Source organism: Lutra lutra, chromosome X (assembly GCF_902655055.1).
Source record: "Lutra lutra chromosome X, mLutLut1.2, whole genome shotgun sequence".
In the NCBI taxonomy this organism is placed as follows: Eukaryota; Metazoa; Chordata; class Mammalia; order Carnivora; family Mustelidae; genus Lutra; species Lutra lutra.
The window spans coordinates 75,605,448-75,625,721 of NC_062296.1; the positions used below are offsets into that span (position 1 = coordinate 75,605,448).

Consider the following 20,274-nt stretch of genomic DNA (forward strand, 5'->3'; position numbering starts at 1 on the left):
CCATGACTTGCAAGCCTCACTAACCCACAAGTACGTACACTGCTAGTATTGCCATTTTTACCTAGAAAGTGTTGATTTCCATTTACTTGAATGTTATATTTCAGTGGTTTGCCAACTGTGACCTATTGAACATTGGAATTGCCTCTTGAAATGGAAAGAGAACTGAGTTAGAAGCTCCCAAACCATATTTTGAGCAGATTAGATCCCCCTTCATCTGTGAAGCTTACTATGATTCTGGTAAAGACTTTGAGGAAATCACTCCACTGCCTTAAAAAATGAAGAAAGAAATAAGAAAACAGAATGGGAGAGAGAAAGAAGAATGGAAGGAAAGGCAGGAACATAAGCCTGGTACAGCTTCTCAGAATCCAGAGTTCAAGTTTACATATAGGCAAAAAGCCAGTACCTCACTGATCTTGTCTACCTAGTTGTATTGTCAACAGAGTTTATACACATATAGTATGCCATCTGGTTGTTCATCCTGGTTGGTCAAGTCAAGCCATACCACCTGGTAAATATTCCAAATAATCCCCCTGATTATTTGTTATCACATATTACAGGGGAAAAAAGTTATATCACATTTAATCAAGGTAAAACAAACCATAAACCCTATCACATTCATTATATTTATTATTTTAATGATATTCAACATAACATCATCAAAATTTCACATGGAGTGAATATTTCAAGGACCTAATATCTCTTTGCATTGACTATTTTCATCCCTAGATTCTAACCTAAAAAAAAAAAAACAAACAAAACTCATCCTCTAAATTTCAGATGAGCTTAACTAGCTTCCCCTTTTCAGGTAGTTGTATTTAACATCTTTTTTTTTTTTAAGATTTTATTTATTATTTGACAGATGATCACAAGTAGGCAGAGAGGGGGAAGCAGGCTCCCTGCTGAGCAGAGAGCCAGATGCGGGGCTCAATCCCAGGACCCTGAGATCATGACCTGAGCCGAAGGCAGAGGCTTTAACCCACTGAGCCACCCGGGCACCCCTATTTAACATCTTTAATTGGAAAACCACACCTAGAAAGTTAAAGGGTTTCCAATTATCATTAATCACTGGTTAAAGCTTCTTTAAACTTCACCATTTCCAGGGCACCTGGATTGCTCATCTGGTTAAGTATCTGACTTTGGGTCAGGTCATGATCTTGGGGTCCCAGGCTTCCCCTCTCCCTCTGCCACTCCCCCTGCTTATACTCTCCCTCTTTTTCTTGCTCTCTCTCAAATAAGTAAAATCTTAAAAAACATTTTTAAAATAAACTTAGCCATTTCCTTAATATCTTGGCATTAGACATATTCCTTATTTATTTGGTACTTATGATTAAGATTCATTAATCTTGAATAATTCATTAAAAATGAATCAGTAGTAAATCAATTCCTTTGGTTCCTAAATAATTAGGCTGTTAGGTTGTTGTTTCATTTTCCTTTGGATGCTTTTATGCCCCTGTATATTTCATAAGAGCATATATAACCTAATTTAATGAACTCTTCAAATAAAACTACTATGTTACCTTCATGCACTAATTCTGGAATCCTACCTAGAAAATCTATAAATTTGTACTCAACTGGAATTCCCTTATTACAAAATCACAATGGAATATAACAATAAATACTGTATATCTGTGTGTATATATATATGCACATACACATATCTCTATGAATTTATACATACATCTGAATTTATGTAAGTATATACAACTTATTTCTATATTTTTGTATATAAATATACAAAAAATTTACAAAAATGGTGTACTTCTGATATGAAATAAATACACATTCCCCAAGACATTTTGGTCAGAGAGAGAATTTACTAACTGTAAAATAAAAGTTACTTTATGGGGTGCCTGGGTGGCTCAGTGGGTTAAGCCGCTGCCTTCAGCTCAGGTCATGATCTCAGGGTCCTGGGATCGAGCCCCGCATCCGGCTCCTGCTCAGCAGGGAGCCTGCTTCCTCCTCTCTCTCTGACTGCTTCTCTGCCTGCTTGTGATCTCTCTCTGTCAAATAAATAAATAAAATTTTTTAAAAAAATAAATAAATAAAAGTTACTTTATATTTACACAAATTAAAGTTTAGAAAAGACATAATTATAGTCATTACAGTAGTATGAAGGTAGCTAGATTTTGCTGTAAAGTTCTCTTCAAATTTAAAAAAATGTAAAACATTTTTTTAAAAAATCATGAAACCTTCCTTAATGCCTGCTTATTCATGGAAAAAGATTTTTAGTGCAGCAAATATGCAAATATTTGTAAAAGCTAGAATATCTACAAGGAAATCAACATGAGCAGTACGGAGGGACAAGATTCCTAAGGATTGGAATCAGTTTGCTACTTAAGTTCTTTGCATCTCAGTTTCTTCATCCATAAAATGGGTTTACTCATTGTGTGAATTAAAAAGTGTTCTGGAGGCACCTGGGGGGCTCAGTTGGTTAAGCGGCTGCCTTCAGTGCAGGTCATGATTGCAGGGTCCTGAGATCAAGCCCCACATCAGGTTCCCTGCTTGATGGAGAGCCAGCTTCTCTCTCTCCCTCTGCCTGCCCTTCTGCTTACTTGTGCTCTCTGTCAAATAAATAAATTCTTTTTTTTAAAAAGTGTTCTGAAATAAGACATTGCAACATACGAAGTTTCCAATATTCATTATGAGAGTAATTTGGGAAAAATATATATGGAGATATAATATTCATATTTGTCTCCAAATATTACAGAATACTGCTTACTAAGACTCTCCCATGTGCTTTGAAGTTTGAGGCTCCTTCTTAATTGTTTGAATAAAACAAAGTCATACAGTTTCCCTTTCATGAAAGGTGGAATGATCTTTCTTCCAAAGAAAAAAGTTTCTTTGGCGATGCTGTCATTAAAACATAGTATGAATTCTTCTAAGGAAGAGCCTACCTCTCCAGACTTCATGTTGGGCTGTGGGTAACAGTAGGTATTTGCAGAAAATAAATTCTTCCCCTCCCACTCTGAATAAAGATATTGCCAGAACAAGTGTACAAAACTTCAGATATCAACTCTATGCTATATCCTTCTTGATTTCAAAATGATTTAATAACCTATTGAAAGCATAATCTCTCTGCTTACTTTGGACAGAAAGGCCTTTTATATAATTAAACAGAAACTGATTTACGGACATTTCTACACATCAAAAGTAATAGTCATAAATTGTGCAGTGTTATCTGAATTTATCAGAATAATATAATTCTGATGTAATAGAAAATTTTATCAAAATAATCTCATATGTACTATAATGAAGACCATTTCCTTTACTAAGGGATTAAGGGAAACAGAGAAAGAAGAATATTATCAATCCTATAGGCAATCCATAAAATAACAATATTGAAAAAATCAGTCTTCTCACATTACTACTACTTTCACAAGAGGTTGAGCTAGCTGTGTTTGCAAACAGATTTCTCTGTTTCTGCAGTACATCTAAGTGAAGAAGTACAGAACAGTGTATAGGCAACTGTGTTATAGAGTTCTGGGCTCAAATCATACCATGTTATTTAGGATTTTAGGATCTTGGATTGATTATTTCCTTTAGACCTCAGTTTCCTCATCTGTGAACTGGGGAAAATAACATTTACTTCACAGAAACACTGTAAGAATGACATGTTAATTTTTTTAAAAAGATTTTATTGATTTACTTGAGAGAGAGTGAGAGCCAGAGCCAGAGCGAGAGCAAGAGAAAGAAAGAGAGGGAGAAGCAGACTCCCCACTAAGCAGAGAGCCTGATGTGGGGCTCAATCCCAGGACCCCAAGATCACAACCCAAGAGGAAGGCAGACATCCAACTGATGAGCCATCCAGGCACCTGACATAAGTTAATTAGTAACTACAGAGCACATGAAATTTTTCCTAGGCACGGAAACACTAGGTAAACATCACTTATTACCTGCTCAGTAGAAAACATGGTTAAAATTTTTCACAAATTATGGAAAAAGAAATGAGTGAAGTGTAATAGTCCTGAGCATTAATTATCACTTCATTGATATAAATAACTCTAAAAATAAGCATGGACTTTAAAGAAAATTACCATGTGAAATGGAAGAACCTTTCTTTTTTTTTCTTCCACTTAACTACACAATGCTTTTCTGAATACAACAAAAATACATAAATTGTCTCAATGTTTTTAATGTGCTTTTAAGTTGTTCATAAAAGAGATTGCCAGAGTATGTTTATGTATCTATGCTATTAAAACCAAATCTCACTTTGAATCATCTAAGCAAATTTTTCTTTTCTAGAAATACATAGACATGGAGCTAGATGCCAAATTATGTTCCATTTACAGAAAGTTGAAAATACGTGTTGGATGACTTTGTATAAAATAATCAGCAGTTCACCTTCTCATATATATTTTATTTTATTTTTTTCATAGTGGCATAAACAAGTCTCCAACAAATAGTCATTCGATAGATTTATATGGGTAATACTTCAAAACAGAAATCAAAAGGTATTATTTGTATTCACAAGTAGGTCATTTAGTGTGTTTAACATGCCATAACCTAGAGAAAGACTAGAGAGGAAAAACTATCATGTGACTGAAAGGATATTACTAAATTCCTTCATTTTTCTAACATCAGCAAACACGTAGAGATGCAACTATTATCACAGCAGCATTGTTCGTCCTGTGTTGTTTATTTCACAAATGGCACTTAGTGCTGACAGACTGACACTCCTTGTAGACTATATGAAGGACAGCATCAGGAGCATATGTGAGCAAGTTAGTTATCTTGGAGACAGCCATCAGCAGCTGGGTTGGTTGGACAAGAAAACTCAATTCTGGCTTCTCTTAATTCTTTATAAGTATGCATCTTACACTTACATGGCAGGGTGGTTTAAAAAAAGAAAGGAAAATAAAAGATAATGATTATAGGTACAGGAATTTTTTTATTACAAACGAATACATGTGAAGAGTTTAGGTGCAAGGAAAAATCACAAATTACTTGGGAATATGCACAATTATTATTTGCATTTTTCTTGAAGAATTTTTCATCATATTTTCCAAGCAGTATGTGTTCACTCAATAGGAAAAAAAAACTCTAATTGAAGCCACTAAATAAAACTGAGACCAATACACACACACACACACTCACACACAATTCTAATGTTATGCTCTCTCTTGATTTTCATGTACAAAGTAGACTAAAAAGTGCTCCTTCCCTGGTATCTTCCTATTAGAAGAGCAAATCTCACACACTGTCCTTACCTTTAATGCGCTCCACCTGGCAGCCACAAGATGTAACACCTTTCTACTCTTCAAAAAGGAAATTTAGCTGGCAAAATTGAATTGCCTTCTGTTTTTGTTTTCTCAAGAAACTAATAACCAATACAAACTTTATTGAAGATCATCTATGAGTCTGGTTCTACTTAATAAACATTATACATGTGCAGTACTTATAAAGCAATTTATATTTTTTCCAGGATGATTTTCAATATTTATATAAAAGGAAATCTAAAGTTTACATGAAAAAATTGTCTATTTTTATTTTTAGTTATTCAAATATCTAAATCCCTAGCTCTCCAACTGGAGGGAAGATATACTGGAAAGTAAACCTAATTTAATATTCTGTGCATTACTCTCAGGCCTAACACATAGCAGATGTCTAATCATTTTACTTATATTATTTTCCATTAAATTCTTTCCATGAGGGACGCCTGGGTAGCTCAGTTGGTTAAGCCACTGCCTTTGGCTCAGGTCATGATCACAGGGTCCTGGGATCGATTCCCACATCAGGCTCCTTGCTCCTTGCCTGCTTCTCTCTCCGCCTCTGCCTGCCACTCTCCCTGCTTGTGCACTCACTCGCTCTCTCTGACAAATAAATAAGTACATAGAAAAAATAAAAACCTTAAAAAAAAATTCTTTCCATGAGGCAGGTCCAGGGGTGAGCTCTTTTTATTTTCATTACCTTACTAGTGTCTAAGAAATGTCTAAGAAACTGTGTACTAAATATTAGTATCTTTATGAGACAGAAAAGAAAACAGAGCCAAAGAGAATAATGGAGGAATGAAGGTCCACAGTAGGTGGGTATGCTTTTGTTAAATCCTGTTCAATGAGATTCAAAGCCTCTATTCAAAGACATTATACAAACACTTCCTAAATTTATGTGAGTACATACCCCTTTTTGTGAAAAAAAAAAAAAAATTTAAATAATGCCTGATTCCACTTCCATGCAAAAAAAAAATTAAAAAGGAAAAACAATTTATATTTTTATGAAATGCATACAGCGACTTGCAGACTGTTTTTTCTTTTTTTAAACAAGAGTGGGCAGAAAAGGATTCACATCCTTGGTTCAAGAATCTGCCTGAAATTTAGCACAGAAAACATCTCTAAAAGCCAAACCGGCTGAACAAAATAAGAGTCAGATAAGATAATTTATAGATCTACATCTCTCTATATGGTTCTTTCACTTAAAGCACAAACTGCTCCAAGTCAACAATCTAGCCAGAGAAGATTGTTTCATGTCTAACCTGATAAAATGGGAGATACTACATTCATAATGTTTATATATTCTTATAAAATGTGATCTACCAATGCATGATTTGCTTACACTGTATGAAAATTTTGTCTCTCAAACTTATTTCAGAACTTGCTATAACTTTCCCATGCCAAGAAGCTTTTGCAAAGAACTACATAAAACAGCTTTTGCTTACAGCGAAATTTCATGTGTGGATTGGCCATCTCCTGTTTGTGATACTTTAAACTCAAATGCACTGAAAAATCTCCACTCTTCACAAAAATCCACTCTTCTATTTTATAAAGCAAATGAATAAAAAAATACAATGTAATACATTCTATAAGGAATGTTCAACAATTTATTTTTAACTTCATAGAGTTAGACTCATTTGATTATTTAATTTACTGAATTCATTCCTAAATTTACTTAATTCGTTCATAAATTACATGACAACACTGTAAGATATAACAGAATCCAGCAACTATCAAATAGAAAGTCATTTACAGATTCTGCAGATTTAAAGTCATGCATTAATGCATCTCACTGATGTACCTCAAGCACCTATAACAGTACCAGGCATATAACAAGCACTCTGAAAATATTTATTGAGCAAATTAAAGCAGTAAATGATTTCTCATTTTCCTTCTTAGCATTCTTTTTTTTTAAGATTTTATTTATTTTTTTGACAGAGAGATCACAAGCAGGCAGAGAAGCAGGCAGAGAGAGAGGGAAGCAGGCTCCCCGCTGAGCAGAGAGCCCAATGTGGGGCTGATCCCAGGACCCTGGGATCATGACCTGAGCCGAAGGCAGAGGCTTAACTCACTGAGCCACCCAGGCACCCCTCCTTCTTAGCATTCTTGACTGGGCATTCTATTTCTAAAGAAAAAGTACTGCATAATAGTAAGGACTATTTAATTTAGTGATTTATTACATACAGTTTTTAACATATTTTTAAAGAAATAATGTCCTTAAAACTGCCTTGTCATATTAATATATGAACATTGTCAAAAAACATGAGCATTTCAGGGAGGTCTTTTTGGAAAATACTGCATAAGATTACTTCTTTTACCTGTAAGATGTAATGAAACACAGCTTGAAAATTCTTGAGAGAAAGTATTTTGAAGATGAGTGAGTCCCCAGGTATCACCAAAAAAGCAGAGGAGAAAATATGTATTTTCTTTTAGAATTCTGGCTGGTTCCTTATCAACTCAGAGGGGGGAAAAAATGCTCTCCACATATTCACCACCTTCAATCTTCAATCCTGAGGCTCAGGTATCAAGATTTTGTAAAACTCCATGAATAATTTTACTAAGATCTAATGTTTGCAGCTGGCAAACATTAGATCTTAGCTTATTTTACCATATAAGATATTGCATAAGATATTGCTGATTTTCAGTAGGTTTGACCCTTAATATATTAATCCTAATTTTTCTACTTGCATAATTATTCATGGCAGGGAAGAGTCTGTTTTATTTTTTCATTTTTTTGTTTTTTTTACATAAGGTTATTTCTAAGTAAACTAAAACTCCCACCAGAATTCACCATATAGATACTTGCACAGTTTAGTGTGTGCATGGGCTGCTGTCTTGGACTGAGTATCTGATTTTTAAAGAAAAATTATGTTATACTATATGAGTCACTAATCTCATTCAGATTTAGAGGTATAATTTCCTTTCTTCCTTTTCCTCTCCCCATCCCTTGTCTTTTTTTTTTTTTTTAATTTTATCAGTCTAGACTTTGCCTATATCTCCGCATGTACTGGGGGCACAAAGACATGTGAGACTAAATCTGTTCTTTAGTTTCACAATTAAATAATCAAATGTGGAAGAAAGATAATGGCCAAAATGTTAGGGAGAAGTGAATGGCCCAGGAAGGTGTCTGATGGAAAAAAGAGACAGGTTTTAAGGCAGTTATGTAGGGATAGAAAGTGAGAATCTCTCAAGCAAAACAAGACTAAGAGAGAGTATAAAATCACTGAGAAATTTCAGTATAACTTTAGTGATGTGTTTGTAAGATAATCATAAAAATATAGCACTGAAGCAATAAAATTATGTATAAATGATAACATTGACCTACTTACTTAAAATGCGTGAGAATACTGTTCAGAGATCTGTGAAAACTCTTTGAAATTCACCTTTACAAGATATGTCTATTAAAACAATACTGGCAATTCCTGCTGAGTATGTTACTCAGCTTCTTGGAAGTTGAAACTTTACATCTCAATCAAGGTTCATCCTCTAATCAATAGAAATTTCTAGGGAACAGTCAGAACTTGATACTTTCACAGACATCTTTTTTTCTTTAAGAGGAGGGGGTCAGGGGCACCTGGGTGGCTCAGTGGGTTAAGCCACTGCCTTCGGCTCAGGCCATGATCTCAGAGTCCTGGGATCGAGCCCCGCATCGGGCTCTCTGCTCAGCAGGGAGCCTGCTTCCTCCTCTCTCTCTGCCTGCTTGTGATCTCTCTGTCAAATAAATAAATAAAATCTTAAAAAAAAAAGAGGAGGGGGTCATATTTAAATCTATTATTTGAGGTACTTGACTGCCTTCCTTCTACTTTTCACTTATATGTGAACTTGTCCTTCAGATTCTGTTTCTTAACTGAAATATTACATATAAATTTGGAAACAGAATGCCTTTGACTCATAACTATTCTCACGCATAGCTCATGAAAGAAGGGCTTTTGTTAGAAAATGAAAAATCTGAGGCAAGATAAAGAAATTCTAAATGCAATCTTTCTTGCTCCAGGTTCCCATGATTCACAATGCAACATATGTAGCATTTCAGGGCTTTAGGTTATTTTTCTCCCACAAGCAAAAGAAATATTAGACACAATATTAAATGACTTTATCAAAGACATAAAGAGCACACAGCAAAATATTTTTGAAGCTAAGATACTTTTTTATAAGGTAAAATCTCTATATCCTCATTTAATTAAAAGTCAATTAAGATTAGATATACATCAACTATTTTTTTTAAAGATTTTATTTATTTATTTGACAGAGAGAGATGACAAGTAGATGGAGAGGCAGGCAGAGAGAGAGAGGGAAGCAGGATCTCCGCCGAGCAGAGAACCCGATGCGGAACTCGATCCCAGGACCCTGAGATCATGACCTGAGCCGAAGGCAGCAGCTTAACCCACTGAGCCACCCAGGCGCCCTAGACAACTACTTTTAAAGGCATTATGGAATAAGCAATTTTTAATCTCTATGGATAACAGCCAATAATAGAAAACTATACTCATACATATACTTTTTAATAATATTCATTTAATTATAAAAATGGATCAAATTACTCATTATGAATAGTTTCATGTTATATCGTTGGAAATTATATAAAAGCATTAAGATACTCTTAAAATTCTAAAATTTATAAATATGCATTTAAGGGGTGCCTAGGTGGCTCAGTTGGTTAAGCATCTGCCTTCGGGTCAGGTCATGATCCCAGAGTCCCCTTAAGCATGGAGTCAGCTTCTCCCTCTGTCCCGTACCCACTCCTACAAACACCCCTGCCCGCTGCTCATGCTTTCTCTCACTCTTTCTCTCTCTGTCAAATAAACAAAAATCTTAAAAAATAATAATAAATATGACTTTAGTCTCAACACACACAGCTAACTCTATTCTCTAATACTGTGAACAAAATTCCTGTAGTTATCATTTGGTTGTGGCTCTTATTATTGTTCTTATTAAGGAACTTTAGACACATGTTGGAACATAGGGTGACAGTTCAGACAGTAGAGAATTTTTGCTGCACCCTGCTACTAAGACAATAGACAAAAAGCATGGTTTCAATAGGTAAATCAAATCACTCCACTTCCCAAAAACATCTAGCAGTTTTCCAACCTCTATGTAGCATAAATTATCATATTTCATTAGGCTGGCTTTTAAGACTTGCCATGATTACACTGCTAAATTTTTGTTTGTTTTTGGAAATAAAACACAAAATATCTTTCATGAGTGTTCTGTAGTTCCTTGAGTACAGATCCTTTATCTCTTTGGTTAAGTTTATTCCCAGGTATCTTATGGTTCTTGGTGCTATAGTAAATGGAATCAATTCTCTAATTTCCCTTTCTATATGTTCATTGCTAGTATATAAGAAAGCCACTGATTTCTGTACATTGACTTTGTATCCTGCCACGTTACTGAATTGCTGTATGAGTTCTAGTAGTTTGGGTGTGGAGTCTTTTGGGTTTTCCACATAAAGTATCATGTCATCTGTGAAGAGAGAGAGTTTGACTTCTTCATTGCCAATTTAAATATGTTTTATTTCTCTTTGTTGTCTGATTGCTGCTGCTAGGACTTCTAACACTATGTAGAACAAGAGTGGTGAGAGTAGGCATCCTTGTCGTGTTCCTGATCTCAAAGGGAAGGCTGTCAGCTTTTCCCTATTGAGGATGATATTCACTGTGGGTTTTTCACAGATAGATTTTATGAAGTTGAGGAATTTTCCCTCTATCCCTATACTTTGAAGCATTTTAATCAGGAACAGATTCTGTATCTTGTCAAATGTTTTTCTGCATCAATTGAGAGGACCATGTGGTTCCTCTCTCTTCTCTTATTGATTTGTTCTATCACATTGATTGATTTACAAATGTTGAACCACCCTTGCAACCCAGGGATAAATCCCACCTGGTCATGGTGGATAATCTTTTTAATGTACTGTTGGATACTATTAGCTAGGATCTTGTTGAGAATCTTAGCATCCATATTCATCAGGGATATTGGTCTGAAATTCTCCTTTTTGCCTTGTTTAGAGATCTCCTTTGCCTCATTTAGAGATCATGGTAATGTTGGCTTCATAAAAAGAGTGTGGAAGTTTTCTTTCTGCCTCAATTTTTTGAAACAGCTTCAGGAGAATAGGTATTATTTCTTCTTTGAAAGTTTGGTAGAATTCCCCAGGGAAGCTGTCAGGTCCTCGGCTCTTATTTTTTTGGGAGGCTTTCGATCACTGCTTCAATCTTGTTATTAGATATTGGTCTATCAGGTTGTCAATTTCTTCCTGATTCAGTTTTGGAAGTTTATAGGTTTCCAGGAATGCATCCATTTCATCTAAGGTGCTTAACTTATTGGCATATAACTGCTGATAATAATTTCTGACGACTGTTTCTATTTCCCTGGTGTTAGTCGTGATCTCTCCCTTTTCATTCATAATTTTATTAATTTGGGTCTTCCCTCTTTTCTTCTGGATTAGTTTGGCCAATGGTTTATCGAGCTTCTTGATTCTTTCAAAAAACCAGCTTCTAGCTTTGTTGATATGTTCTACTGTATCCCTAGTTTCTATCTCATTGATCTCTGCTCTAATCTTGATTATTTCCCTTCTCGTGTGTGGGGTTGGCTTAATTTGTTGTTGATTCTCCAGTTCTTTAAAGTGTAGAGATAGCTGGTGAATTCTGGATTTTTCAGTTTTTTTTGAGGGAGGCTTGGATGGCTGTGTATTTCTCCCTTAGGACCACCTTTGCTTTATCCCATAGGTTTTGGACCAATGTGTCTTCATTCTCATTGGTTTCCATGAATTGTTAAAGTTCTTCTTTGATTTCCTGGTTCAACCAAACATTCTTAAGCAAGGTGGTCTTTAGCTTCCAGGTGTTTGAATTACTCCAAACTTTTTCTTGTGGTTGAGTTCCAGTTTCAAACCATTGTGATCTGAGAATATGCAGGGAATAATCTCAATCTTTTGGTATTGGTTGAGTCCTGATTTGTGACCCAGTATGTGGTCTATTCTCGAGAAAGTTCCATGTGCACTGAAGAATAATGAGTATTCTGTTGTTTTAGGGTGGAATATTCTGTATATATCTATGAGGTCCATCTGGTCCAATGTCTCACCAATACTCTTGTTTCTTTATTGATTTTCTGCTTCAATTATCTGTCTATTACTGAAAGTGGCATGTTAAGAACACTCATGAAAGAAATTGAAGAAGACACAAAAAGATGGAAGACCATTCCATGGTCATGGATCGGAAAAATAAACATTGTTAAAATGTCTACACTGCCTAGAGCAATCTATACTTTCAATGCCATTCCAATCAAAATTCCACCAGCATTTTTCAAAGATCTGGAACAAACAATCCTAAAATTTGTATGGAATCAGAAAAGACCCTGAATTGCTAAGGAAATGTTGAAAAAGAAAAACAAAACTGGAGGCATCACGTTGCCTGATTTCAAGCTTTACTACAAAGCTGTGATCACCAAGACAGCATGGTACTGGCACAAAAACAGACACATAGAGCAGTGGAAGAGATAGAGAGCCCAGATATGGACCCTCAACTCTATGGTCAAATAATCTTTGACAAAGCAGGAAAAAAATATACAGTGGGAAAAAGTCTCTTCAATAAATGCTGCTGGGAAAATGGGACAGCTATGTGTAGAAGAATGAAACTCAACCATTCTCTTATACCATACACAAAGATAAACTTGAAATGGATAAAAGACCTCAACATGTGGCAGGAATCCATCAGAATCCTAGAGGAAAACAGAGGCAGTAACCTCTTCGACATTGGCCACAGCAACTTCTTTCAAGATATGTCTCCAAAGGCAAAGGAAACAAAAGTGAAAATGAACTTTTGGGACTTCATCAAGATCAAAAGCTTCTGCACAGCAAAGGAAACAGTCAACAAAACAAAGAGGCAACCCATGGAATGGGAGAAGATATTCACAAATGACAGTACAGACAAAGGACTGATATCCAAGATCTATAAAGAACTCCTCAAACTCAACACACACAAAATAGATAATCATGTCAAAAATGGGCAGAAGACATGAACGGGCACTTCTCCAATGAAGACATACAAATGGCTAACAGACACATGAAAAAATGTTCATCATCACTAGCCATCAGGGAGATTCAAACCAAAACCACATTGAAATATCACCTTATATCAGTTAGAATGGCCAAAATGAACAAGACAATAAACAACATGTGTTCGAGAGGATGTGGAGAAAGGGGAACCCTCTTACACTCTTTTTTTTTTAATTTATTTGACAGACAGATTACAAGTAGGCAGAGAGGCAGGCAGAGAGAGACAGGAGGAGGAGGCAGGCTCCCCGCTGAGCAGAGAGCCCGATGCGGGACTCGATCCCAGGACCCTGAGATCATGACCTGAGCCGAAGGCAGAGGCCTTAACCACTGAGCCACCCAGGCGCCCCACCCTCTTACACTCTTGGTGGGAATGCAAGTTAGCACAGCCACTTTGGAAAACAGTGTGGAGACTCCTTAAGAAATTAAAAATAGAGCTTCCCTATGACCCTGCAATTGCACTACTGGGTGTTTACCCCATAGATACAGATGTAGTGAAAAGAAGGGCCATCTGTATCCCAATGCTAATAGCAGCAATGGCCACAGTCACCAAACTGTGGAAAGAACCAAGATGCCCTTCAATGGACGAATGGATAAAGAAGATATTGTCCATATATACTATGGAGTGTTATTCCTCCATCAGAAATGATGAATACCCAACTTTTGTATCAACATGGATGGAACTGGAAGAGATTATGCTGAGTGAAATAAGTCAAGCAGAGAGAGTCAATTATCATATGGTTTTGCTTATTTGTGGAGCATAAGGTATAACATGGAGGACATGGGGGAGATGAAGAGAAGGGAGTTGGGGGAAATTAGAGGGGGAGATGAACCATGAGAGACTGTGGACTGTGAGGAACTAACTGAGGGTTTTGGAGGAGAGAGGGGTGGAAGGTAGGGTGAGCCTGGTGGTGGGTATTATGGAGGGCATGTATTGCATGCAGCACTGGGTATGGTGCATAAATAATGAATTCTAGAACACTGAAAATAAATTTAATAAAATAAATATAAAATTTTTAAAAACGGAAATAAAACATAGCTTATGGGCACCTGGGTGGCTCAGTCGGTTAAGCATCTACTTTTGGCTCAGGTCATAATCTTGGATCCAGAGATTGAGCCCCATATCAGGCTCCCTTCTCAGCAGGGAGTCTGCTTCTCCCTCTGCCTCTCCAACCCCCGACTTGTGTACATACTCTCTCTCTCAAATAAATAAAATCTTTATTTTTTTAAAAAAGATTTTATTTATTTATTTGAGAGAGAGAAAAAGGAGGAGCGAGGGAGAACAAGAGAGGGCACAAGCATACGGAGGGGCAGAGGAAGAGGGAGAAACAGACTCACCGCTGAGCAGGGAGCCCAATACAGGACTAGATTCCAGGACTCTGGGATCATGACCTGAGCCAAAGGCATACACCCAACTGACTGAGTCACTCAGGTACCCCTAAATAAAATATTTAAACACACACACACCCCTTACTTGTTGCATGTCCATCACAAGTTGGCATGGGGCTCTAGAACTGGATGAAATAATATTTTTTAAAAACCTGCCAATCCAGAATCCTTTATCTGGAGAAAACACCCTTTAAAGAACTTCTGCAATCACTAGGGCAGAGATAAGGGGGCGGGTAGCCTTCTCTGTATTATCCCTAATCTTCCTAATTAAGAATCTACTGGGGTTCCTGGAGGAAAAGCCTGAAATCATGTGAGCCCCCTTCCCGAAGTATGACTGCAGCCCCACGGAGTAGGACTTAATCATGATAACCCAAACTGAGCCTTCAGCAATTCATGAGAATTTCTAGTCCAATGTTCCTTGAGGGATGTATGGCCTCTGGAGGCTTCTGCTTCAGACAAGCAACTGCTTCAGTCTTTGTCTCCCTGAAGGTACCTGCCTCTACTTGTTTTAGAAGAGAAGCTTGACTTTCAAACTAGGGGGTCCTATATAGGACTCACTGATAGGTCCTATAAAGTCACTGATACTCAATTTGTCGAGCTTTTTCTTGTTGTATGGGCAAAAGTAATGACTCCTCAGGTTTTTTTTACATGACTAAGTTGAAACTGAAAGCCTCTCTGGACTGCTAGTATATTTTTATATCAAAAAACTACTATACACCTATTATAAAATCAATACAGTTAGATATTGAAAGTCCCCCTTTACCAGGCCCTTGAAGTGCCCCCACCTAGTGCTTATCAATATGGTGTAAATCCATCCAAAGTGGACTTGAATCTCATACTAGCGGAGAATGTCAAGGTTCAGTCCTCAGACTTCTTCCCTTCTCCATCTACCCTCATTCCCTCAATGACCTCATTCAGGCCTACAGTCTTAAATATTTTTATTTATGCCGACAACTTTCAAATTTATATTCCCAGTCTAGACTTCCATTTCAAATTCAGACTCATATATCCAACTGCCAACTTGCCAACTTGCCTCTCCAATTGGGTGTCAAATATAGAATTCTCACACTTTAAATTTTACCATCCAATCATGCCCTACCTGCAGAATCACCATTTCAAATCAAATTCCATATTTCCAGTTACTCAGGCTAAAGGACTTGGTATTATCCTTAACAATTCCCTTTGCTTTATATCCTACGTTCAATCTCTAAGAAGATCAGATTGGCTCTACCTTCAAAAGATAGGTAGAATCTGGCCACTCCTCCCAATTTCTGCTGCTAATAGCCAAGTCTAAGTTACCATCATCTCCTGCCTGGAACAGCCTCTTAATAGGTCTCTTTGCTTCTATTCCTGATTCCTCTCTCCCTCCCCAACATGAGTGCTCCTTAACACACCAATCAGGGTGATACATGTAAAAATATAAGAATGATGCAGTTACACTTCAGCTAAACTTCTGCAATGACTATTTTAGCGCATGTACAAGCCGAATACTATCTCTCGGCTGTTCAATAAAATGGCCACTAGCTACTTGTGGGCCTAAGTATTGCAAGTATTGCATGGAGAACTGGGTGTGGTGCATAAACAATGAATCTTGGAACACTGAAAAAAATAAAATTAAATTTAAAAACAAGATTTAAAATGTGGCTGATCCAAATTGAGATGTACTTTAGGAAAAAATATGCACCACACTGCTAAGCTTTAGTACAAAAATATTAAATATCACATTAATATTTTGTAGTTATTACATGTTAAATTAATATTTTAAAAATATGGTCCTAAATAAAATAAACTATTAATATCAATTTCATGTTTCTTTTTTTTTTTTTCAATGTGGCCACTGAAAAGTTTTAATTACATACAAGGTTTCCATTGTATTTGTTTTGTACAGCCCTAATCTACATAATCCAGACCCCAGTTTAACTTCCCAACCTCCTTTCATCTATTTTTTCCCCTCACTTCCTCCACACTGGCCATAATAGGTTCCTGGGTGTTCTTTGAACACCAGGCATGTTCCTACCTTAAGGCGTTTGTTTTCGTTGCTGCTCTTCCCTCTACAGAGAGCACACATTCCTTTTAGTGATTTTGATTTTTCACATCTTATTCATTTTCCACCTCCTCCACGAGGCTAACCCAAGATATCACATTAAAATTGCCTCTACCACCCCCATCAGCACACTCAATCTCATTTATTGCTCTTTCCTTTTTTTCCATGTATTTATCACCCCTAAGATATTAAATTATTTACTTATTTGTGATATGTAATTTTTTGTTGTCTGTCTCCCTTCCAAAATGCAAGCCTCACAAGGGCAGGGATCTTTGCTTCACTGCTGCATCTCTTCATTATTTGCCCAGCCCATAATGAAGGTCCCATAAATGTTTCTTGATTACACATACTTTTTGAATAAAGTCATACTATACATCTCATTCACCAAGTCACTTTTCTTTCCACTGCACAAGCTCTCAGTGTCACTAAAAACAGATGAGGCTCAATTTTTTCAAATATTCCAGGGAATGATAAAACACAATTTAACAATTCTTTTGGAGGTCTTTAATGTCACTGTCATTTCTTCACTTTTATGAACAATATGGTTTAAGTAATTTGTAGAATACATTCCCAGATGTGGAAAGGCTGGCTCACAGGTCATGTAGATTTTAAATTTTAAGGTGTTGCAAAACTGTTTGCCTAGAAACTTATACCAATCTCTGTTCCTATATACTATCAACTAATCTCCTACCCCAAATTGCCTAGATTAGAATTGCTACTCACTCTTCCACCCACGTATACACCTAATATGCCATTTTAATTTCCACCTTCAAGCTGCTGCTTCAAGTATTATCACTTTTAACATCTCCCCACAACCCCACCCCCAGATCTACACGCTCCCAAGACTCCACCCCATTCTCTCTCATTCATATACATCACATCCCTCATTTAAGACTAGGAAAATTCCATCCTATTCTGGGAAAACTGGAAAATCTCTTCTTCATCAGTTTTAACTATTGCTTAAGCCAAACTATGGAGTTACATTACCTAGGTTCAAATTCTTGTTCTACTGTTAAACTCACCTATTTATACTTTTTAGTTCTTCTCTCTATACCTCCATTTTTCTCATTAGTAATCAACAGTATTTTCCAGTAAATTTATAATGATAATTAACTAAATTATCACATATAAAGCATTTAGATTTGTATATTTACTGTATGTGAATCTTAAATGCACTCATTTTTAATACAACACACTTGACACATATTATCACTTTAATTTGCACATTTTTAAAGTGCTTATATAATGGCAAATTTGTCAAGGATAAGCATTATTCCTTTTAATTAAATGTCTTATAGCACCTAATACTGTTCATTATACAAAGAAAAAAATTAATGTATATCTGTTGATCAAGCAACTGACTTATGCTGTCTTTATTCTTGAGTTTTGCCATTGGATATGCTAAGGACAATGCCTTAAGAACATTTGTTAGGTGGGAAATATTGACACCTTTCACATCTGATCAAGTTCTTAAGTAATCAGCAAGGCCTTTTCCTATGGAAATATAGGAATTCTGAGGTTTTACCCAGCAAAAAATCAACACAATATAAAATTCTTCATTGCTGGGACATCTCTCCCATTCTCTTTCACTGTAATTACCCTTGCAGTTGCTTGTTAATGCCTACAACTCCACAGCACCTTGTCTTAGTTCCTCAATATTTGAGGATGATCCCACTCCTAATGAAACTGGTAAGCACCTTGTATGCACCTGGAGTCAATGGGCTTTCTGAATATCACTACTTTTTAAATTCTAGCTCCATTTCAAATATTCACTGAGACTTTAGGCTAAAACTTGATGCTTTGAAAAAAGACACTCTGCCAACTGCACTAACACATTTAGCCACACACATCTCATTAAAGTCAATGAAAATGTGCTACAAAAATCTCTATTCATGGCACATTCTCCCCTCACTATGTGCATGTCATTCCTATTTATACTGAGTCAATGGAGAGAAGGAAAGACCTTTAAATATTTCTCTTTTAGTCATCAACTCAGATTAGTAGTTTTATAAAAAGCCTTCTCTGTGACTTTGGACTAAATTTGAGGCAATATACTGCAGTTAACATCATCTGGGTTGAGCTCACATACAGTAATGTCACCATTTCTCCTTGGCAGCATTGCCACCAAAGTGGATTTTCAGCCAACTGCCCTTTGAAATTATAACAGTTGAAAAAGGCTAGTCATTGGTATGGTCTGTTCTATATACTCTGGGAAACTCTATGTAAGTTTGAAGAGATCCCTTAAAAGTGGTAAAAGATGTTTCTCAAGCATTAACTCAGGTAGCAACCATATGAGATGATGCACAGGCTTATAAGCATGTATATAATGTGTACTACATACACATAGGGCTGAGACACACAACAACATCACACAGGCCTGAGATTATACTGTTTATCATTTAAGTGGGGGAGAATGATATACATCTTAGAAAATATAACGCTATGGAAACCTGTCTTAATTAATTGCCAAAAAAAGGAACATGTGCTTTGAGAGTCCCCAAGAAGAGGCCAATTTGCCCTGAAGTGCTTGGGCAAAGTATAAGAAAGGAAGGGGAAGGTCATCTTGCTGGATACTGAGGATTGGTAGAGAAAAAAATCATTGAGAAGACAAAGGCCATAACTAAAGTAACAGAAGCACATCTATATAAAAGAGATGGAAATAGGGGCACCTGGGTGGCTCAGTTGGTTAAGCAGTTGCCTTCAGCTCAGGTCATGATCCCAGGGTCCTGGGATCGAGCCCTCATTGGGCTCCCTGTTCAGCGGGATCCTGCTTCTCCTTCTCCCTCTGCCTGCTGCTCCGCCTACTTGTGCTCTCTCTCTCTGTCAAATAAATAAATACAATCTTTTTTTTTTATTTTTTAAGAGAGATAGTTAAAAAAAAAATGGAGCCATGACATTTGTTCTTCGAATGTGGGGACTAAATTCAATAATTTTGGAAGTGATTAAGAAGAAAACTGATTATCCAGTTGACCCAGATAAGGAAGCAGGGAGGTGGAGGTACTCTGGAGGGTCAGAGTTTAGTTTGAAATATGACAAACCATGAAACAGATGGAATTTATTTTCATAATGTTCCATTTTTCAATCTACTTGCAATTAAGAACAAATTTGGTAGTAACCAAAAAGCCCTTCCTTCCCTCCCTCCCTCTCTGTTTTCAGCAGAGACTTTGAAGTGAAACCTCTCAAGTGTCTATCCTTTTTATGTTCACTGAAATCACCTTAGTTCAAGCACGGCAATTTTATTGCCAAAGGGACATTCATCAATGCCTGATAACAGTTTAGGCTGTCACGGCTGGAGAGAGCAATGCTACCTGCATATATTGTGCAGAGGCCAAATACTGTTTAACATCCTACAATGCACAGGACAACTCCCACAACAAAGAACTGTCTAGCCCAGTATGTTAATAATGTCAAGGTTGAGAAATCCTATACTAGTACAAGCTACCATCATCTCTTTCAGCAGTGCAATGGATTCCTATTCCTGGGGTTGCCTTCCTTGTCTCACTGCAATCTTCTCTCCAAAAGACACTCAGATTAATCTTTTAAAAGGTAGATATGACCATGTCTCTCCTTTGCTTAATTTTTTTTTGGTTTGCCAT

At 36.6% G+C, this 20,274-nt stretch overlaps 1 protein-coding gene across 1 annotated transcript in view; it reads right to left on the reverse strand.

Annotated features, from left to right (window-relative positions):
- IL1RAPL1 (interleukin 1 receptor accessory protein like 1) overlaps positions 1-20,274 on the reverse strand; it is a 1,432,909-nt gene that overhangs the window by 1,354,296 nt on the left and 58,339 nt on the right. The window lies entirely within an intron of this gene.